Source organism: Oncorhynchus nerka, linkage group LG27 (assembly GCF_034236695.1).
Source record: "Oncorhynchus nerka isolate Pitt River linkage group LG27, Oner_Uvic_2.0, whole genome shotgun sequence".
Lineage (NCBI taxonomy): Eukaryota > Metazoa > Chordata > Actinopteri > Salmoniformes > Salmonidae > Oncorhynchus > Oncorhynchus nerka.
In genome coordinates, this window is record NC_088422.1 from 16,758,247 (window position 1) to 16,781,963 (window position 23,717).

General features: G+C 44.2%; 1 pseudogene; it reads right to left on the reverse strand.

Moving 5' to 3' along the window:
• The window catches only part of LOC115116235 (cotranscriptional regulator ARB2A homolog), a 448,115-nt pseudogene that overhangs the window by 236,700 nt on the left and 187,698 nt on the right, over positions 1–23,717 (reverse strand).

Sequence of the window (23,717 nt, forward strand, 5' to 3'; positions counted from 1 at the left end):
GCTGATATGATCACACATCCCTCTCTCTCTGCTGATATGATCACACATCCCTCTCTCTCTGCTGATATGATCACACCTCTCTCTCTCTCTCTCTGATGATATGCTCACATATCCCTCTCTCTCTGCTGGTATGCTCACACATCTCTCTCTCTCTCTCTGCTGATATGATCACACATCTCTCTCTCTCTCTCTCTGCTGATATGCTCACACATCTCTCTCTCTCTCTCTGCTGATATGATCACACATCTCTCTCTCTCTCTCTCTGCTGATATGCTCACACATCTCTCTCTCTCTCTCTCTGCTGATATGATCACACATCTCTCTCTCTCTCTGCTGATATGATCACACATCTCTCTCTCTCTCTCTGCTGATATGATCACACCTCTCTCTCTCTCTGCTGATATGATCACACATATCTCTCTCTCTCTCTGCTGATATGATCACACATCTCTCTCTCTCTCTCTCTGCTGATATGCTCACACATCTCTCTCTCTCTCTCTGCTGATATGATCACACATCTCTCTCTCTCTCTCGCTGCTGATATGCTCACACATCTCTCTCTCTCTGCTGATATAATCACACATCTCTCTCTCTGCTGATATGATCACACATCTCTCTCTCTGCTGATATGATCACACATCTCTCTCTCTCTCTGCTGATATGATCACACATCTCTCTCTCTGCTGATATGATCACACATCTCTCTCTGCTGATATGATCACACATCTCTCTCTGCTGATATGATCACACATCTCTCTCTCTCTGCTGATATGATCACATATATCTCTCTGCTGATATGATCACACATCTCTCTCTCTCTGCTGATATGATCACACATCTCTCTCTCTCTGCTGATATGATCACACATCTCTCTCTGCTGATATGATCACACATCTCTCTCTGCTGACATGATCTGATCACACAGCTTTATATCTCTGCTGATATGATCACACAGCTCTATATCTCTGCTGATATGATCACACAGCTCTATATCTCTGCTGATATGATCACACATCTCTATATCTCTGCTGATATGATCACACAGCTCTATATCTCTGCTGATATGATCACACAGCTCTATATCTCTGCTGACATGATCACACATCTCTCTCTGCTGACATGATCACACAGCTCTATATCTCTGCTGATATGATCACACAGCTCTATATCTCTGCTGACATGATCACACATCTCTCTCTGCTGACATGATCACACAGCTCTATATCTCTGCTGATATGATCACACAGCTCTATATCTCTGCTGATATGATCACACAGCTCTATATCTCTGCTGACATGATCACACATCTCTCTGCTGACATGATCACACAGCTCTATATCTCTGCTGACATGATCACACATCTCTCTCTGCTGACATGATCACACAGCTCTATATCTCTGCTGTTATGATCACACATCTCTCTCTCTCTGCTGATATGATCACACATCCCTCTCTCTCTGCTGATATGCTCACACATCTCTCTCAGCTGATATGATCACACATCTCTCTCTGCTGATATGATCCCACATCCCTCTCTCTCTACTGATATGATCACACATCTCTCTCTCTCTGCTGATATGATCACACATCCCTCTCTCTCTGCTGATATGCTCACACATCTCTCTCTCTCTCTCTCTCTGCTGATATGATCACACATCTCTCTCTCTCTCTCTCTGCTGATATGATCACACATCTCTCTCTCTCTCTGCTGATATGCTCACACATCTCTCTCTCTCTCTCTGCTGATATGATCACACATCTCTCTCTCTCTCTCTCTGCTGATATGCTCACACATCTCTCTCTCTCTCTCTGCTGATATGATCACACATCTCTCTCTCTCTCTCTGCTGATATGATCACACATCTCTCTCTCTCTCTCTGCTGATATGATCACACCTCTCTCTCGCTCTGATGATATGCTCACACATCTCTCTCTCTCTCTCTGCTGATATGATCACACATCTCTCTCTCTCTCTCTCTGCTGATATGCTCACACATCTCTCTCTCTCTCTCTCTGCTGATATGATCACACATCTCTCTCTCTCTCTCTGCTGATATGATCACACATCTCTCTCTCTCTCTCTGCTGATATGATCACAAATCTCTCCCTCTCTGCTGATATGCTCACACAGCTCTATATCTCTGCTGATATGCTCACACATCTCTCTCTCTCTGCTCATATGATCACACAGCTCTATATCTCTGCTGATGTGATCACACAGCTCTATACAGTGGGACAAAAAAGTATTTAGTCAGCCACCAATTGTGCAAGTTCTCCCACTTAAAAAGATGAGAGAGGCCTGTAATTCTCAGCATAGGTACACTTCAACTACGACAGACAAAATGAGAAAAAAAATCCAGAAAATCACATTGTAGGATTTTTTAATATTTGCAAATGATGGTGGAAAATAAGTACAATTGGTGGCTGACTAAATACTTTTTTGCCGCACTGTATCTCTTTTGATATGCTCACACATCTCTCTCTCTCTCTCTCTGCTGATATAATCACACATCTCTCTCTCTGCTGATATGATCACACATATCTCTCTCTCTCTCTGCTGATATGATCACACATCTCTCTCTCTCTCTCTCTGCTGATATGCTCACACATCTCTCTCTCTCTCTCTGCTGATATGATCACACATCTCTCTCTCTCTCTCGCTGCTGATATGCTCACACATCTCTCTCTCTCTCTGCTGATATAATCACACATCTCTCTCTCTGCTGATATGATCACACATCTCTCTCTCTGCTGATATGATCACACATCTCTCTCTCTCTCTGCTGATATGATCACACATCTCTCTCTCTGCTGATATGATCACACATCTCTCTCTGCTGATATGATCACACATCTCTCTCTGCTGATATGATCACACATCTCTCTCTCTCTCTCTGCTGATATGATCACACATCTCTCTCTGCTGATATGATCACACATCTCTCTCTCTGCTGATATGATCACACATCTCTCTCTGCTGATATGATCACACATCTCTCTCTGCTGACATGATCTGATCACACAGCTTTATATCTCTGCTGATATGATCACACAGCTCTATATCTCTGCTGATATGATCACACAGCTCTATATCTCTGCTGATATGATCACACATCTCTATATCTCTGCTGATATGATCACACAGCTCTATATCTCTGCTGATATGATCACACAGCTCTATATCTCTGCTGACATGATCACACATCTCTCTCTGCTGACATGATCACACAGCTCTATATCTCTGCTGATATGATCACACAGCTCTATATATCTGCTGACATGATCACACATCTCTCTCTGCTGACATGATCACACAGCTCTATATCTCTGCTGATATGATCACACAGCTCTATATCTCTGCTGATATGATCACACAGCTCTATATCTCTGCTGACATGATCACACATCTCTCTGCTGACATGATCACACATCTCTCTCTGCTGACATGATCACACAGCTCTATATCTCTGCTGATATGATCACACAGCTCTATATCTCTGCTGATATGATCACACATCTCTCTCTCTGCTGATATGATCACACATCTCTCTCTGCTGATATGATCACACAGCTCTATATCTCTGCTGATATGATCACACATCTCTCTCTCTGCTGATATGATCACATCTCTCTGCTTATATGATCACACATCTCTCTCTGCTGATATGATCACACATCTCTCTCTCTCTGCTGATATGATCACACATCTCTCTCTCTGCTGATATGATCACACATCTCTATATCTCTGCTGATATGATCACACATCTCTCTCTCTGCTGATATGATCACACATCTCTCTCTCTGCTGATATGATCACACATCTCTCTCTCTGCTGATATGATCACACATCTCTCTCTCTCTCTGCTGATATGATCACACATCTCTATATCTCTGCTGATATGATCACACATCTCTCTCTCTGCTGATATGATCACACATCTCTCTCTCTGCTGATATGATCACACATATCTCTCTCTCTGCTGATATGATCACACATCTCTCTCTCTCTGCTGATATGATCACACAGCTCTATATCTCTGCTGATATGATCACACATCTCTCTCTCTCTGCTGATATGATCACACATCTCTCTCTCTCTGCTGATATGATCACACAGCTCTATATCTCTGCTGATATGATCACACATCTCTCTCTGCTGATATGATCACACAGCTCTATATCTCTACTGATATGATCACACATCTCTCTCTGCTGATATGATCACACAGCTCTATATCTCTGCTGATATGATCACACATCTCTCTCTCTGCTGATATGATCACATCTCTCTCTCTCTGCTGTTATGATCACACATCTCTCTCTGCTGATATGATCACACATCCCTCTCTCTCTGCTGATATGATCACACATCTCTCTCTCTCTGCTGATATGATCACACAGCTCTATATCTCTGCTGATATGATCACACATCTCTCTCTCTGCTGATATGATCACATCTCTCTCTCTGCTGATATGATCACACATCTCTCTCTGCTGATATGATCACACATCTCTCTCTGCTGATATGATCACACATCTCTCTCTCTCTGCTGATATGATCACACAGCTCTATATCTCTGCTGACATGATCACACATCTCTCTCTGCTGATATGATCACACATCCCTCTCTCTCTGCTGATATGATCACACATCTCTCTCTCTCTGCTGATATGATCACACATCTCTCTCTCTCTGCTGATATGATCACACATCTCTCTCTCTCTCTCTGCTGATATGATCACACATCTCTCTCTCTGCTGATATGATCACACATCTCTCTCTCTCTCTCTCTGCTGATATGATCACACATCTCTCTCTGCTGATATGATCACACATCCCTCTCTCTCTGCTGATATGATCACACATCTCTCTCTCTCTGCTGATATGATCACACAGCTCTATATCTCTGCTGACATGATCACACATCTCTCTCTGCTGACATGATCACACATCTCTCTCTGCTGATATGATCACACATCTCTCTCTCTCTCTGCTGATATGATCACACATCCCTCTCTCTCTGCTGATATGATCACACATCTCTCTCTCTCTGCTGATATGATCACACAGCTCTATATCTCTGCTGACATGATCACACATCTCTCTCTGCTGATATGATCACACATCCCTCTCTCTCTGCTGATATGATCACACATCTCTCTCTCTCTGCTGATATGATCACACATCTCTCTCTCTGCTGATATGATCACACATCTCTCTCTCTCTCTCTGCTGATATGATCACACATCTCTCTCTCTCTGCTGATATGATCACACATCTCTCTCTCTCTCTCTCTGCTGATATGATCACACATCTCTCTCTGCTGATATGATCACACATCCCTCTCTCTCTGCTGATATGATCACACATCTCTCTCTCTCTGCTGATATGATCACACAGCTCTATATCTCTGCTGACATGATCACACATCTCTCTCTGCTGACATGATCACACATCTCTCTCTGCTGATATGATCACACATCTCTCTCTCTCTGCTGATATGATCACACATCCCTCTCTCTCTGCTGATATGATCACACATCTCTCTCTCTCTGCTGATATGATCACACAGCTCTATATCTCTGCTGACATGATCACACATCTCTCTCTGCTGATATGATCACACATCTCTCTCTGCTCTGACCTCTCTATTTCTAACACTTACAGACACGCAAGATCATCATCACAGATCTTTTAAACAAATGAACATGTTGAGTCTTAACCCTTGTCTTATAATGTGTGTGTGTGTGTGTGTGTGTGTGTGTGTGCGTGTGTGCATACGTACCCACGTGCAAATGTTTTGTTCTTCTGTTGTATTTCAATCAACATTCACATTACTTCAGTATGTTCACGGTAAAAAAGTCTAATGTCAGCCTGAGATACAAAGGGGGAGAGATAGATAGATGATAGATAGTTAGTGATGATAAGGGGCTTTAAGCCATCTTTTATGACAGAGGGAGCTAATCGGCTACTGCTAATGAGCCCCTATTAGTGTGTGTAGAGATAGTGTCAGGAGAGACAGGCAGGGAGAAGAGGCAGTGCTGACAGCTCATACACCACCCATCAGTCCCACCGAGACCACTAGGCCTGTCAGAGACGACAGTGACATCTCACACACACACGCTGCATACGCATGCATGTACACACACCATACACGCACGCACGTACAAACGCTGGGACACGCACGTGCACACCCACACCCACACACATTGGTGTGAGCGCTACAGCCAACAACTGTGATGAGACAAAGAGGCTAGTTCTCTATCACATTCTCAACACATTAAAACTCCCAAATACCCCACACACTGTCCACTGCGCCTGTTGGACGTCGAGAGACAAGGTCTGTGTGGATGGACAAGATGTCAAAGACTTGAAGATGACGTGACTTTCATCAACTTCTGTTATGTTTGACAGAAGGGCTGGGTTGAGGAACCTTTGTTTCTGTTTGTCATCATGGCGGACATTTCTTTTGATCACTGCAATATTCCCTTCTTGTGTCTGAGTGTACGGCAAGGTGGCCAAGGTGTGTGTGTGTGTGTGTGGTTAAAAGATGGTCTATGGGCCATGATCAGAACGCTGGGTGTGCGTGTTTACAGAGTTCCACAGATAATAATAATTCCATTGGTCAACCGTGTAAGGGGACAAAGCTGCTCTGACCAGGGAGAGAGAGGGAGGAAGAGCGAGTGAGAGAAGGAAGAGTGTCATGTGGTTAACACTCACACACTGAGAGCATACTGGAGCATGGCCAAACACACCACAGCCTGGCCACAATCAGACTCTCTTTCTTTCCTTCTCTCACTCTCTCCCAACCCCGCCCACAACCCTTTCTACACTTGCATCTATCCATCACCCTCTTCCTAACTGCCTCGATCCCAACTCTACCCATTAACCTCCCCGTTTGCAGCTTTTCTGGCCCGTCTATGGCTTTCTTACCCCCCCCCTCCTCCATCACCCCTCCCTCGCTCACCCGTATGGGGATCTGCTCTGTCTCGCTCTCCTTCTGCGGGTTGCGGTACTTCTCGTAGAAGTCCCTCTTCTTCTTGCTCTCCCGGTTGTCCTTGCGCTCTCTCTTCTCGGTGGGTTCGTCCGAGGCCTCGGGGGAGGGCAGGGGGGTGGGCTTGGCCGGCCTCTCTGTGTGTGTGTGTGTGTGTGTGTGTGTGTGTGTGTGTGTGTGTCTTAGCCAGTGAATAGCACTTAGTGAGTCCAAAGGCCATGTGTCTGTCACTTTTCAACTTTTAATCGATCCATCCCATCACTTAACTCAAGTGTTAGGGCCGACACATACGTGTGGTACCTTTGAATTGGGATCAACTTCATATCCATTGTTTTAGCAACTTACTACCAAACACAAGAAAAATATGATAATGTACACAGCAATGAATGTTTCGTAATGTTAAGATGTGAAATGAATAACAGAAACTAAACGTTAATGCATAGAAATAAATTCAAATTGTTAAAATATGCTGTAAAATTAAGACAATAGCAAACAGGGGAAAAGTTCATGTGAATTGAAATAGGCAGAATCTATTGTGGTCTGGGGAAGTTTTCACTGGGCCTAAGTGACTTCTTCAACTCTGAAGTCATTTTTAATTAAGTGTGTTTATTATCCAAGCACTCTGAAACGAAAGAAGGAAACGGAGGGATTCCTGTTCCACTTTGGCTACACTTCACACACTCCTCCTCTGTACACACACACACACACACACACACACACACACACACACACACACACACACACACACACACACACACACACACACACACACACACACACACACTCCCACTCTGTACGTACACACACACACAGATCTGTCCTGTCAAAAAGGCTGTTTAGAAGACGAGTGTAGGAGTTAGAGAGGAAATGTTTTTCTGATTCCTCCCAGTCGCCATCAATCACCCCGTCTACAGACGGCAGGACGTCTCCTCCTTTTAATATGTGTTAACACAATGTGTCCCTCCTCCTTTTAATAGGTGTTAACACAATGTGTCCCTCCTCCTTTTAATATGTGTTAACACAATGTGTCCCTCCTCCTTTTAATAGGTGTTAACACAATGTGTCTCTCCTCCTTTTAATGTGTTAACACAATGTGTCCCTCCTCCTTTTAATAGGTGTTAACACAATGTGTCCCTCCTCCTTTTTAATATGTGTTAACACAATGTGTCCCTCCTCCTTTTAATATGTGTTAACACAATGTGTCCCTCCTCCTTTTAATATGTGTTAACACAATGTGTCCCTCCTCCTTTTAATATGTGTTAACACAATGTGTCCCTCCTCCTTTTAATATGTGTTAACACAATGTGTCCCTCCTCCTTTTAAATGTGTCCCTCCTCCTTTTATGTGTTAACACAATGTGTCCCTCCTCCTTTTAATATGTGTTAACACAATGTGTCCCTCCTCCTTTTAATATGTGTTAACACAATGTGTCCCTCCTCCTTTTAATAGGTGTTGTTAACACAATGTGTCTCCTTTTAATAGGTGTTCCTCCCTTTTAATATGTGTTAACACAATGTGTCCCTCCTCCTTTTAATAGGTGTTAACACAATGTGTCCCTCCTCCTTTTAATATGTGTTAACACAATGTGTCCCTCCTCCTTTTAATAGGTGTTAACACAATGTGTCCCTCCTCCTTTTAATAGGTGTTAACACAATGTGTCCCTCCTCCTTTTTAATATGTGTTAACACAATGTGTGTGTCCCTCCTCCACCCATCGACGTCAAACCTGCCCTGAGCACCTGGTGTGTGTTGACAACAGCAAAATGACAGTTTCACACGTTGCAAATGATTGGTATTCTCACACCCTTTCAACGACCGACTCATTTAGCCAGAGCCCCCTCTCCCCAGGCGTATTAGAATCAAACTTTCAGATAGTCCAAACCAAATGAGACAAATCTGAACATATTGCAGCAGTGTGAGAATTTTATAGAATATAGAATAAATGAAGGGCTTACTTTATTAGCAACTGTTTCTGTGTTTTAGGTCATAAATACTTAACTAAATATTTGACTGAAACACTTAAACTCCTAGAAAAAGATTGTGAATGAAAAACTATAAATTAAATACTTCAAAAACGTTTTTTTTTAATCATCTGAGACCTTTTTAAGGAAGATGTACAATAGAATTTGTAGTACAAATGAATTTAATCACAATATTAAGACCAAAAAGAGAGGATGGCCAATGAAACAAACCAGATTAAATGAAATATATTTGTTTTTCTTATTTCCTATTGAAGTAATAAGCACATTACAGAACTAAAGGAACACATATCCCAGGTAAATCACGGCTGTTCATTATAATGACTCAAACATCACCTGTAAAAAATACATCTAACGGACAATCCTAGAAAATCCATTAGTCTACATTATATACTAGAAATGCATATAAATCGTCAAACCACAGATGTCGACAGCAACTCTTAATTAGGAACCCTTTATTAGAAAGCGGATGGGATTCTATAGTTAGGAGTTCCTTAGGCTGTTGGCTCTGGAATTAGTGAGTTTTCTTCCTGTGCGTTAGAGCTGCACATACGGCCAGGCACGGCACAGCACCACCTGGGCTTGGAGCTGAGCTGGGAGGGAAGGAGCTGTCTTCTTTTCTCCTCTTTTGGGCATAATAGCTATCTGCACTGAGAGGGAGGAGTGGTAAAGTATTGGGCCAGGTTCTATTAAAGAGGCTCAGCTACAGGCCCCAGCTACAGGCTCGGGGCTGTCTTTGTTGGCAGAGCCACCATGGAGTAGGTCCCATGGACCTTACGACCGGAGAGGACGAGGAGAGGAAGAAGGGAGAAAAGAGGAAAATGTGAGAGAATAGGAGAGGAGAAGAGAGAGAGGGGGAGAGAATAGGAGAGGACAAGAGAATAGGAGAGGAGAAGAGAGAGGGGAGGAGAGAATAGGAGAGGAGAAGAGAGAGGAGGAGAGAATAGGAGAGGAGAGAAGAACAGAGAGAATAGGAGAGGAGAAAAAACAGAATAGGAGAAGAGAAAGAATAGGAGAAGAGAAAGAATAGGAGAAGAGAAGAGACAGAATAGGAGATGATAAGAGAGAGAATAGGAGAGGAGAGGAGAAGAAAGGAGAGGAGAAGAGAAGAGAGAATAGGAGAGAATAGGAGAGGAGAGAATAGGAGAGGAGAAGAGAGAATAGGAGAGGAGAAGAGAGAATAGGAGAAGAGAAGAGAGTGAATAGGAGAGGAGAAGAGAGAGAATAGGAGAGAATAGGAGAGGAGGAGAGAGAATAGGAGGAGAGAGAATAGGAGGAGAGAGAATAGGAGGAGAGAAGAGAGAGAATAGGAGAGGAGAAGAGAGAGAGAATAGGAGAGGAGAAGAGAGAGAGAATAGGAGAGGAGAAGAGATAGAATAGGAGAGGAGAAGAGACCGAATAGGAGAGGAGAAGAGATAGAAAGGGAGAGGAGAAGAGAGAGAATAGGAGAGGAGAAGAGAGAGAATAGGAGAGGAGAAGAGACCGAATAGGAGAGAAGAGACAGAATAGGAGAGGAGAAGAGACAATAGGAGAGGAGAAGAGACAGAATAGGAGAGGAGAAGAGAGGGAATAGGAGAGGAGAAGAGGAGAGAGACAATAGAAGAGGAGAAGAGAAGAGAGAATATGAGAGGATACGAGAGAGAATAGGAGAGGATAAGAGAGAGAATAGGAGAGAATAAGAGAGAGAATATGAGAGGATACGATAGAGAATAGGAGAGGATAAGAGAGAGAATAGGAGAGGAGAAGAGAGAGAGAAAAGGAAAGGAGAAGAGAGAATAGGAGAGAATAAGAGAGAGAATAGGGGAGGAAAAGAGAGAGAGAATAGGAGAGGAGAAGAGAGAGAGAAAAGGAAAGGAGAAGAGAGAATAGGAGAGGAGAAGAGACCGAATAGGAGAGAAGAGACAGAATAGGAGAGGAGAAGAGACAATAGGAGAGGAGAAGAGACAGAATAGGAGAGGAGAAGAGAGGGAATAGGAGAGGAGAAGAGGAAAGAGACAATAGAAGAGGAGAGAGAGAATATGAGAAGAGAAGAGAGAATATGAGAGGATACGAGAGAGAATAGGAGAGGATAAGAGAGAGAATAGGAGAGGATAAGAGAGAGAATAGGAGAGAATAAGAGAGAGAATATGAGAGAATAAGAGAGAGAATAGGGGAGGAAAAGAGAGAGAGAATAGGAGAGGAGAAGAGAGAGAGAAAATGAAAGGAGAAGAGAGAATATGAGAGAGAATAGGAGAGGATAAGAGAGAGAAGAGAATAGGAGAAGAGAGAGAATAGGAGAGAATAGGAGACGAGAAGAGAGAGAATAGGAGAGGAGAGGAGAGAATAGGAGAAGAGAAGAGAGAATAGGAGAAGAGAAGGGAGAGAATAGGAGAGAAGGGAGAATAGGAGACGAGAAGAGAGAGAATAGGAGAAGAGAAGGGAGAGAATAGGAGAAGAGAAGAGAGAATAGGAGAGGAGAAGGGAGAATAGGAGAGGAGAAGAGGTCTGTTCAGGCTTTGTGCCACTGCCCACTAGTGGCAGGCTGGAAAACTGACTGGCAACACTGTCTTCTTCTGAATCACGAAGGAATGAGGAAGGATTAGGATGGATGGAGGTAGATGGAATGAGAGAGTGAGAGACAAAAACAAAGATGGGGGAGATGGTTAGGGTATGAGAGAGATTGACAAGTGTTCAGCCCATCCATCCTTATGCCTCAGATCCACGCAGCACATAGGGAAACGTGTTAATAGGTTGACAACATTAGGCCTACTAAACAAATGCTAGCCCTCTGTGCCCTAGTCCTTCCAGTGCTAATGGTGGCTAACCCTTACTGGTGCCCAGTCATCCTGAAGCACATTACTGTGAAGGGGACCTGTGTCCCCAGCATCCTAGACTTGTGCAGTAAGGCCAAGGGTTCTCGACCAAGTCAGAAACCAGAATTGATGTCAACAGAGAAAGGTTTGGGCGGTGTCAATCAAACAATGGTCTCTGTGTCTCTCCATGTGTCTCTGACCCTGTTCTGTCCAGCAGCAAATGCATATAGAGTGGGGAGAGAGTAAAGAGAGGAGAGAGTAAAGAGAGGAGAGAGAGTAAAGAGAGGGGGAGAGAGTAAAGAGAGGAGAGAGTAAAGAGGAGAGAGAGTAAAGAGAGGAGAGAGAGTAAAGAGAGGGGGGAGAGTGTAAAGAGAGGAGAGAGTAAAGAGAGGAGAGAGTAAAGAGAGGAGAGAGTAAAGAGAGGGGGGAGAGAGTAAAGATAGGGGAGAGTAAAGAGAGAGAGAGAGAGTAAAGAGAGGGGGAGAGAGTAAAAGAGAGGAGAGAGTAAAGAGAGGAGAGAGTAAAGAAAGGGGGAGAGAGTAAAGAGAGGAGAGAGTAAAAGAGAGAGAGAGTAAAGAGAGGAGAGAGAGTAAAGAGAGGGGGAGAGTGTAAAGAGAGGAGAGAGTAAAGAGAGGAGAGAGAGAGTAAAAGAGAGGAGAGAGTAAAGAGAGGAGAGAGTAAAGAGAGAGGGGAGAGAGTAAAAAGAGAGGGGGAGAGAGTAAAGAGAGGGGGAGAGAGTAAAGATAGGGGAGAGTAAAAGAGAGTAAAGAGAGAGAGAGTAAAGAGAGGGGGAGAGAGTAAGAGAGGAGAGAGTAAAAAGAGAGGGGGAGAGAGTAAAGAGAGGAGAGGGAGAGTAAAGAGAGGGGGAGAGAGTAAAGAGATGGGGGAGTAAAGAGAGGGGAGTAAAGAGAGGGGGAGAGAGTAAAAGAGAGGGGGAGTAAAGAGAGGAGAGAGTAAAGAGAGGGGAGAGAGTAAAGAGAGGAGAGAGTAAAGATAGGGGAGAGAGTAAAGAGAGGAGAGAGTAAAGAGATGAGATAGTAAAGAGAGGAGATAGTAAAGAGAGGAGAGAGTAAAGAGAGGGGGAGTAAAAGAGAGGGGGAGAGAATAAAGAGAGGAGAGAGTAAAGAGAGGGGGAGAGAGTAAAGAGAGGAGAGAGTAAAAGAGAGAGTAAGAGAGTAAAGAGAGGAGAGAATAAAGAGAGGAGAGAGTAAAGAGAGGGGGGAGAGAGTAAAAGAGAGGAGAGAGTAAGAGAGGAGAGAGTAAGGAGAGGAGAGAGTAAAGAGAGGGGGGAGTAAAGAGAGGGGGAGAGAGTAAAGAGGGGAGAGAGTAAAGAGAGGAGAGAGTAAAAGAGAGGAGAGAGTAAAGAGAGGGGTGAGTAAAGAGATGGGGGAGAGTAAAGAGAGGAGGGAGTAAAGAGAGAGGGGAGAGAGTAAAGAGCGGGGGAGTAAAGAGAGAGGGGAGAGAATAAAGAGAGGAGAGAGTAAAGAGAGGAGAGAGTAAAGAGAGAGGGGAGAGAATAAAGAGAGGAGAGAGTAAAGAGAGGGGGGGAGAGAGTAAAGAGAGGAGAGAGTAAAGAGAGGAGAGAGTAAAGAGAGGGGGAGAGAGTAAAAAGAGAGAGGGGGAGAGTAAAGAGAGGAGAGAGTAAAGAGAGGAAAGAGAGAGGAGATAGTAAAGAGAGGAGAGAGAGAGTAAAGAGAGGAGATAGTAAAGAGAGGAGAGAGTAAAGAGAGGAGATAGTAAAGAGAGGAGAGAGTAAGGAGAGGAGAGAGTAAAGAGAGAGGGGAGAGAATAAAGAGAGAGAGTAAAGAGAGGGGGGAGAGAGTAAGAGAGGAGAGAGTAAAGAGAGGAGAGAGTAAAGAGAGGGGGAGAGAGTAAAGAGAGGAGAGAGTAAAGAGAGGAGAGAGTAAAGAGGGGAGATAGTAAAGAGAGGAGAGAGTAAAGAGGGGGAGTAAAGAGAGGGGGAGAGAGTAAAGAGGGGAGAGAGTAAAGAGAGGAGAGAGTAAAGAGAGGAGAGAGTAAAGAGAGGGGTGAGTAAAGAGATGGGGAGAGTAAAGAGAGGAAAGAGTAAAGAGAGGGGGAGTAAAGAGAGAGGGGAGAGAATAAAGAGAGGAGAGAGTAAAGAGAGGGGGAGAGAGTAAAGAGAGGAGAGAGTAAGAGAGTAAAGTGAGGAGAGAGTAAAGAGAGGAGAGAGTGAAGAGAGGAGAGAGAGTAAAGAGAGGGGGAGAGAGTAAAGAGAGGGGGAGAGAGTAAAGAGAGGGGGGAGAGAGTAAAGAGAGGAGAGAGTAAAGAGAGGGGGATAGAGTAAAGAGAGGGGGAGAGAGTAAAGAGAGGGGGAGAGACTAAAGAGAGGAGAGTGTAAAGAGAGGGGGAGAGAGTAAAGAGAGGAGAGAGTAAAAGAGAGGAGGAGATAGTAAAGAGAGGAGAGAGTAAAGAGAGGGGGGGAGAGAGTAAAGAGAGGAGAGAGTAAAGAGAGAGGGGAGAGAATAAAGAGAGGAGAGAGTAAAGAGAGGGGTGAGAGAATAAATAGAGGAGAGAGAAAGAGAGTAAAGTGAGGAGAGAGTAAAGAGAGGAGAGAGTGAAGACAGGAGAGAGTAAAGAGAGGAGAGAGAGTAAAGAGAGGGGGAGAGAGTAAAAGAGAGGAGAGAGTAAAGAGAGGGGGAGAGAGTAAAGAGAGAGGGGGAGAGAAAAGAGAGGAGAGTAAAGAGAGGAGATAGTAAAGAGAGGAGAGAGAGTAAAGAGAGGAGATAGTAAAGAGAGGAGATAGTAAAGAGAGGAGAGAGTAAAGAGAGGGGGAGTAAAGAGAGGGGGAGAGAATAAAGAGAGGAGAGAGTAAAGAGAGGGGGAGAGAGTAAAGAGAGGAGAGAGTAAGAGAGGAGAGAGTAAAGAGAGGGGGAGAGAGAAAAGAGAGGGGGGAGAGTAAAGAGAGGAGAGAGTAAAGAGAGGAGATAGTAAAGAGAGGAGAGAGTAAAGAGAGGGGGAGTAAAGAGAGAGGGGAGTAAAGAGAGAGGGGGATAAAGAGAGGAGAGAAGAGAGGAGAGAAAAGAGGGGGAGAGAGTAAAGAGAGGAGATAGTAAAGAGAGGAGAGAGTAAAGAGAGAGGGGAGAGAATAAAGAGAGGAGAGAGTAAAGAGAGGGGGAGAGAGTAAGAGAGGAGAGAGTAAAGAGAGGAGAGAGTAAAGAGAGGGGGAGAGAGTAAAGAGAGGAGAGAGTAAAAGAGGGGAGATAGTAAAGAGAGGAGAGAGTAAAGAGAGGGGGAGTAAAGAGAGGGGAGAGAGTAAAGAGGGGAGAGAGTAAAGAGAGGAGAGAGTAAAGAGAGGAGAGAGTAAAGAGAGGGGTGAGTAAAGAGATGGGGGGAGAGTAAAGAGAGGAGAGAGTAAAGAGAGGGGGAGTAAAAAGAGAGAGGGGAGAGAATAAAGAGAGGAGAGAGTAAAGAGAGGGGGAGAGAGTAAAGAGAGGAGAGAGTAAGAGAGTAAAGTGAGGAGAGAGTAAAGAGAGGAGAGAGTGAAGAGAGGAGAGAGTAAAGAGAGAGAGAGAGAGTAAAGAGAGGGGGAGAGAGTAAAGAGAGGGGGAGAGAGTAAAAAGAGAGGGGGAGAGAGTAAATAGAGGAGAGTGTAAGGAGAGGGGGAGAGAGTAAAGAGAGGAGAGAGTAAAGAGAGGAGATAGTAAAGAGAGGAGAGAGTAAAGAGAGGGGGGAGAGAGTAAAGAGAGGAGAGAGTAAAGAGAGAGGGGAGAGAATAAAGAGAGGAGAGAGTAAAGAGAGGGGTGAGAGAATAAAGAGAGGAGAGAGAATAAAGAGGAGATAGAGAATAAAGAGAGGAGAGAGAGAATAAAGAGAGGAGAGAAAAAAGAGGAGAGAGAGAATAAAGAGGGGAGAGAGAATAAAGAGAGGAGAGAGAATAAAGAGAGGAGAGAGAGAATAAAGAGGGGAGAGAGAGAATAAAGAGAGGAGAGAGAGAATAAAGAGAGGAGAGAGAATAAAGAGAGAGAGAATAAAGAGAGGAGAGAGAATAAATAGGAGAGAGAGAATTAAGAGAGGAGAGAGAGAATAAAGAGAGGAGAGAGAGAATAAAAGAGAGGAGAGAGAATAAAGAGAGAGAGAATAAAGAGAGAGAGAATAAAGAGAGGAGAGAGAGAATAAAGAGAGGAGAGAGAGAATAAAGAGAGGAGAGAGAGAATAAAGAGAGGAGAGAGAGAATAAAGAGGGGAGAGAGAGAATAAAGAGAGGAGAGAGAGAATAAAGAGAGGAGAGAGAGAATAAAGAGAGGAGAGAGAGAATAAAGAGAGGAGAGAGAATAAAAATGAGAGAGAATAAAGAGAGGAGAGAGAGAATAAAGAGAGGAGAGAGAGAATAAAGAGAGGAGAGAGAATAAAGAGGGGAGAGAGAATAAAGAGAGGAGAGAGAGAATAAAGAGAGGATAGAGAGAATAAAGAGGGGAGAGAGAGAATAAAGAGGGGAGAGAGAATAAAGAGGAGAGAGAATAAAGAGAGGAGAGAGAATAAAGAGGGGAGAGAGACAATGAAGAGAGGAGAGAGAGAATAGAGGCTAAAGTGAAGGTTTGAGTTAGTGTATTAACACTAGAAGAGGAAGGTGAGTAATTTTGACTCAATATGAATTTAAAATGCAAATATCTCTTCCATGTTTTTAATCATGCCCCACTCTGTCCTTGACTTTTCCTAAATAAGTATGTTTAACACATGTATGTTGGAAGAATTTCGATATCAAACAGAATGTTTTATAAGCAGTTTTTTCCCCAGACCTCCAAAAATGTACTTTTTCAAATCCACATGTAGGTGATACACATTTCTATATTTATAGTATCAAAATTTGCAGATTGCAAGGTTTCCAAAACCCTGACTTACCAACGCCAAATAACTCCCTGTTTACAAGTCCTGTTCCATGACTGCCACACAGGAACAGATTTTTAGCATTTTTTATATTTAAACTTTAGGCAAGCCAGTTAAGAACAAATGTGTATTTACAATGATGGCCTACTGGGGAACAGTGGGTTAACTGCCTTGTTCAGGGGCTGAACGACAGATTTTTACCTTGTCAGCTCAGGGATTCGATCCAGCAACCTTTAGGTTACTGGCCCGACGCTCTAACCACTAGGCTACCTGCCGCCTCAAAAGATAAAGTGTTATTTGAAGAAAATCTATTTTCCTATTCTGATTTTGCCCAAAATCTTTTCATCTCGTTAGCATGTATTTATGAAACTGTTAAGACTGAGTCAAAATGACTGCTCATTGGCTCAAAGAGTGGTCCCTAGTGTTACAGAACCTCATTCATTTATTCTGAAGGTTCGAAAAGATTGGATGTAATTGCCAACTGTAAGTACGAGGTCTAAAATATACAATTATATTATTCAAATGTATTATGAAAGTATTATATATTAATATTCTTAATCGCATAATTAGAATCATCAACTAGGTAATGCTGTAGAAACAACGACTTTGGTCTTGATTGTCTCAATTGCCTGTCAGTCAGAATACATTTAAAAAATCTCACACTTGCTTGGTGTGGACACTGATGTTGGGTCAGTGTGCCTTTATGCAGTGATTTGCAGGATAAGCTTCTCACCACGCACGCACGCACGCACGCACGGACAGACAGACAGACAGACAGACAGACAGACGCACGCACGCACGCAAACACACACACTAAAACACCTTCCCATGCCCCTGCATGCCCTGTGCCACCGCCACATAGAGCCCTGGCCCAGAGGGCAGCAGTCAGAGGGGTCACACCTCGGCACCTCCAAGGGGGGTGCACTCCCGTCGCCCCGCTCTTTAGTGCTCTTTTGTTGGCCTGTCGGAGACCAGCCGAGTTCCCTCTGATAGCACAACAATGGTCGCCGCTCAGGAAGCCCAGCTCTGCCCTCCGTCACCTTCTAACGTCGCGCTGCGTCTCAGCATGACATCTCCTCACACACACAGTATACATCTTACTCACCTCTCAATCAATGGATCAAATCAGTCCGCAAAAGAAAACAGAGCTACATAACGATCAAGGATAACAACTCCAATGGGAAACAATGATGGGGAATGTCAAACCGCGCATAGACTTTTATTGGACAACCTGAAGAAATGGCTGTGATAAAGCTACGTGGTCAGACTTGCGCTTATTTGGCTGAGAGACAGTGGAACGGTAATGAACCATTGTCTGTCTTCTCAGTGGCATCGTTTAAAGAAGGGGGACAGAAAATAGGCTAAGCCATCCCTTTAAGACTATGCTAGCGCTATTTTTCCAGTGGGAATTAAATGAAATGTGTCTAATGTGTGTGAGCGGTGAGAGGCGGCTGGACCAGGCGCATGTTATCTGTGTGTGTGTGTGTGTGTGTGTGTAGCTTGGGAGGCTTTGATGTGAGAGCTCTCATGCAGCGAGCACGGCTTTGATGTGAGAGCTCTCGTGCAGTGAGTACGGCTTTGATGTGAGAGCTCTCATGCAGTGAGCACGGCTTTGATGTGAGAGCTCTCGTGCAGCGTGTGAGAGCTCTCATGCAGCGAGCACGGCTTTGATGTGAGAGCTCTCGTGCAGCGAGCATGGCTTTGATGTGAGAGCTCTCGTGCAGCGAGCACGGCTTTGATGTGAGAGCTCTCGTGCAGCGAGCACGGCTTTGATGTGAGAGCTCTCGTGCAGCGTGTGAGAGCTCTCGTGCAGTGAGCACGGCTTTGATGTGAGAGCTCTCGTGCAGCGAGCACGGCTTTGATGTGAGAGCTCTCGTGCAGTGAGCACGGCTTTGATGTGAGAGCTCTCGTGCAGCGAGCACGGCTTTGATGTGAGAGCTCTCGTGCAGTGAGTACGGCTTTGATGTGAGAGCTCTCATGCAGTGAGCACGGCTTTGATGTGAGAGCTCTCGTGCAGTGAGCACGGCTTTGATGTGAGAGCTCTCGTGCAGCGAGCACGGCTTTGATGTGAGAGCTCTCGTGCAGTGAGCACGGCTTTGATGTGTGAGCTCTCGTGCAGCGTGTGAGAGCTCTCGTGCAGCGAGCACGGCTTTGATGTGAGTGCTCTCGTGCAGCGAGCACGGCTTTGATGTGAGAGCTCTCGTGCAGCGAGCACGGCTTTGATGTGGGAGCTCTCATGCAGTGAGCATGGCTTTGATGTGGGAGCTCTCATGCAGCGAGCACGGCTTTGATGTGGGAGCTCTCATGCAGTGAGCATGGCTTTGATGTGGGAGCTCTCATGCAGTGAGCACGGCTTTGATGTGGGAGCTCTCATGCAGTGAGCACGGCTTTGGGTAAAGACAAATTATGGGCTCTTGACAGGTACAAAGCAAGGCTGACAGCAGTCACAGGTGAATGTGGGAAGGAGAGGGGATGTTTGAGTGTGTGTGTGTGTGTGTGTGTGTGTGTGTGTGTGTGTGTGTGTGTGTGTGTGTGTGTGTGTGTGTGTGTGTGTGTGTGAGAGTTTTAAGAAAAATATATTGTAGTGTGTGTGCTTTTGGTAGATGTGTGTATAAATGTATATAATGTGGCATTGCATAGCTGTGATAGATGTGTTGTAGATATGTGATAGTAGAGTAGGGATCTGAGGGTACACAATAAATGTGTTGTGAAATCTTTTGTGAATATATTGTAACTTTTTTAAATAAAAATGGGGGGGGGGGATCCTTAATAAACTCCAGGAAGAGTAGCTGCTGCCTTGGCACGAACTAACGGTGATCCATAATAAACTCCAGGAAGAGTAGCTGCTGCCTTGGCAGGAACTAATGGGGATCCATAATAAACCCCAGGAAGAGTAATTGCCGCCTTGGCAGGAACTAATGGGGATCCATAATAAACCCCAGGAAGAGTAGCTGCTGCCTTGGCAGGAACTAACGGGGATCCATAATAAATCCCAGGATGAGTAGCTGCTGCCTTGGCAGGAACTAATGGGGATACATAACAAACCCCAGGATGAGTAGCTGCTGCCTTGGCAGGAACTAATGGGTATCCATAATAAACCCCAGGAAGAGTAATTGCTGCCTTGGCAGGAACTAATGGGGATCCATAATAAACCCCAGGAAGAGTAGCTGCTTCCTTGGCAGGAACTAACGTGGATCCATAATAAACCCCAGGAAGAGTAGCTGCTGCCTTGGCAGGAACTAATGGGGATCCATAATAAACCCCAGGAAGAGTAGCTGCTGCCTTGGCAGGAACTCATGGGGATCCATAATAAACCCCAGGAAGAGTAGCTGCTGCCTTGGCAGGAACTAACGGGGATCCATAATAAACCCCAGGAAGAGTAGCTGCTGCCTTGGCAGGAGCTACCGGGATCCATAATAAACCCCAGGAAGAGTAATTGCTGCCTTAATTAAAAAAATGTTGTATTTAACCTTTATTTAACCAGGTAGGCCAGTTGAGAACAATTGCTCATTTACAACTGCGAACTGGCTAAGATAAAGCACAGCAGTGAGACGAAAACAACAACACAGAGTTACAAACACAAAAGAGGCGGCAGGTAGCCTAGTGGTTAGAGTGCTGGACTGGAAACCTAAAGATTGCAAGATCAAATCCCCAAGCTGACAATGTAAAAATCCATCATTCTGCCCCTGAACAAGGCAGTTAACCCACTGTTCCCTGGTAGGCCGTCATTGAAAATAAGAATTTGTTGCCTCGTTAAATAAAGGTTAAGGTAAAAAAAAAGAAAAATAGAAAGAATCTATGCAAATGTAGAAGAATAGGGAGGTAGGCAATAAATAGGCCATAGAAGTCAAAAACATGCAGATGATGGGGTACAAAAGAGCAAGAGGGTAAGTAATAATATGGGGATAAGGTAGTCGGTGTGCTATTTACAGATTGGCTGTGTACAGGTACAGTGATCAGTAAGCTGCTCTGACAGCTTATGCTTAAATTTATAGAGGGAGATAAAAGACTCCAGCTTCAAAGATTTTTGCAATTAGTTCCAGTCATTGGCAGCAGAGAACTGGAAGGAAAGGCGGCCAAAGTAAGTGTTGGCTTTGGGGACCAGTGAAATATACCTGCTGGAGAGCGTGCTACGGGTGGGTGTTGCTATGGTGACCAGTCAGCTGAGATAAGGTGGGGCTTTACCTAGCAAAGACTTATAGATGAACTGGAGCCAGTGGGTTTGGCGATGGATATGTAGTGAGGGCCAGCCAATGAGAGCATACAGGTCACAGTGGTGGGCAGTATATGGGGCTTTGGTGACAAAAAGGATTGCACTGTGATAGACTACATCCAGTTTGCTGAGTAGAGTGTTGGGGGCTATTTTGAAAAATACATCACTAAAGTCGAGGATCAGTAGGATAGTCAGTTTTATGAGGGTATGTTTGGCGGCATGAGTGAAGGAGGCTTTGTTGCGAAATAGGAGGCCAATTCTAGACTTATGCTTAATGTGCTTTATGCTTAATGTGAGTTTGGAAGGAGAGTTTACAGTCTAACAAGACACCTAGGTATTTGTAGTTGTCCACATATTCTAGGTCAGAACCGACCAGAGTACTGATGCAAGTCAGACGGGAGGGTGCGGGCAGAAATCGGTTCAAGAGCATGCACTTAGTTTTATTTGCATTTAAAAGCAGTTGGAGACCAAGAAAGGAGTGTTGTATGGCATTGAAGCTCGTTTGGAGGTTTGTCACCACAGTGTCCAAAGAAGGGCCAGATGTATACAGAATGGTGTCGTCTGCGTAGCTGTGGATCAAAGAATCACCAGCAGCAAGAGTGACATCATTTATGTATACAGAGAAAAAAGTTGGCTTGTGAATTGAACCCTGTGGCACCCCCATAGAGACTGCCAGAGGTCCGGACAACAGGCCCTCAAATTTGACACACTCTAGAGAAGTAGTTGGTAAACCATTAGAGAAGCCAAGGCTGTTGAGTCTGCCAATAAGAATGTGTTGATTGACAGTTTCGAAAGCCTTGGCCAGGTAGATGAAGACGGCTGCACAGTACTGTCTTTTATCGATGGCAGTTATGATATTGTTTAGTACCTTGAGCGTGGGTGAGGTGCACCCATGACCAGCTCGGAAACCAGATTGCATAGTGGAGAAGGTACCGTGGGATTCTAAATGGCCGGTTACCTTTTTATTAACCTGGCTTTTGAAGATTTTAGAAAGGCAGGGCAGGATGGATATGTCTATAACAATTTGGGTCTAGGGTGTCTTTGGGTTTGGGTGAAGGAGAAGCAAGGGTGGGGGGGGATTGCTGCAGGGGGTGCTGAGGTGTTGACCGGGTTAGGGGTAGCCAGGTGGAAAGCATGGCCAGCCGTGGAAAAATGCTTTTTGAAATGATAGATAATCGTAGATTTATCGGTGGTGACAGTGTTTCCTAGCCTCAGTGCAGTGGGGAGCTGGGAGGAGGTGCTCTTATTCTCCATGGACCTTTTCGAATTAGTGCTTACAGGACGCAAATTTCTGTTTCAAAAAGCTGGCCTTTGCTTTCTTAGCTAACTGAGAATATTGGTTCCTGACTTCCCTGAAGAGTTGCATATCGCGGGGGCTATTCGATGCTAATGCAGAACGCCACGGGATGTTTTTGTGCTGGTCAAGGGCAGTTAAGTCTGGGGTGAACCAAGGGCTATATCTGTTCTTAGTTCTACATTTTATAAATGGGGCATGCTTATTTAAGATGGAGAGGAAAGCACTTTTGAAGAGAAACCAGGCATCCTCTACTGAAGGAATGAGGTCAATATCCTTCCAGGATACCCGGGCCAGGTCGATTAGAAAGGCCTGCTCGCTGAAGTGTTTTAGGGAGCGTTTGACAGTGATGAGGGGTGGTCATTTGACCGCGGACCCATTACACACACAGGCAATGAGGCAGTGATCGCTGAGATCCTGGTTGAAGACAGCAGAGGTGTATTTAGAGGGCACGTTGGTCAGGAACTAATGGGGATCCATAATAAATACATTCACTATGTGCTTGGATCTGTATCTGAATGAAATAGTATGTGATCACACATATGCTACAGTATCAGCTATCACTGGCAATTCTCTTCTCCCTATTGGGGGGGTTGTTATTGTGTTAGAATCAGGGCAGCTGACACTTCTGTCGTGTCTTTAGCTATGCCGGATTAAGTGATATGACATGCTATTCTATAAAATCATTTCTCCGTAATTAATATCACCTGATTGAGCTAATCATGTAAATGTAATTAACTAGAGAGTCGGGGCACCACGAAATAATATTTATAGAGCTGTTATCTTCCGAATAAACTCTTAATGAGTCTGTCAGATTAGAACTTCTTTTGGATAAATAGAGTGCCCAATTTCAACTTCCTGCTACTCATGCCAAGAATATAAGATACACATATTATTAGTAGATTTGGATAGAAAACACTCTGAAGTTTCTAAAACTGTTTGAATCATGTCTGTGAGTATAACAGAACTTATGTAGCAGGCAAAACTCAGAGGACTAACAATTCTGATTTTTTATTTATTTGAGGTCTGTCTGTTCAGTGTGTCTCATTGGGAAATGATATTTCTTAGGCACTTGTGTGCAGTTCCTACCGCATCCACTGGATGTCACCAGTCTTTGGAATTTGGTTGAGGTTATTACTTTGTGCAATGAAGAAGTACGGCCATCTAGGAACTGTGTAACACTGTTGAGAGTTGCACAAGGCTTGAAAAGTAGCGTTGGTTTGTTGTCTTCCTGTATTGAACACAGATTGACCCGTCTTCAATTTGATCGATTATTAACATTTAAAAATACCTAAAGTTGTATTACAAAAGTAGTTTGAAATGTTTTGGCAAAGTTTACAGGTAACATTTGAGATATTTTGTAGTGACGTTGCGCAAATTGGAAGCTGATTTTTTCTGGATCAAACGCGCCAAATAATGGAACATTTTGGATATATATGGACGTATTTAATCGAACAAAAGGACCAATTCTGATGTTTATGGGACATATTGGAGTGCCAACAAAAGAAGCTTGTCAAAGGCATGATTTATATTTTATTTCTGCGTTTTGTGTAGCGCCTGCAGGGTTGAAATATGCTACTCTCTTTGTTTACTGTTGTGCT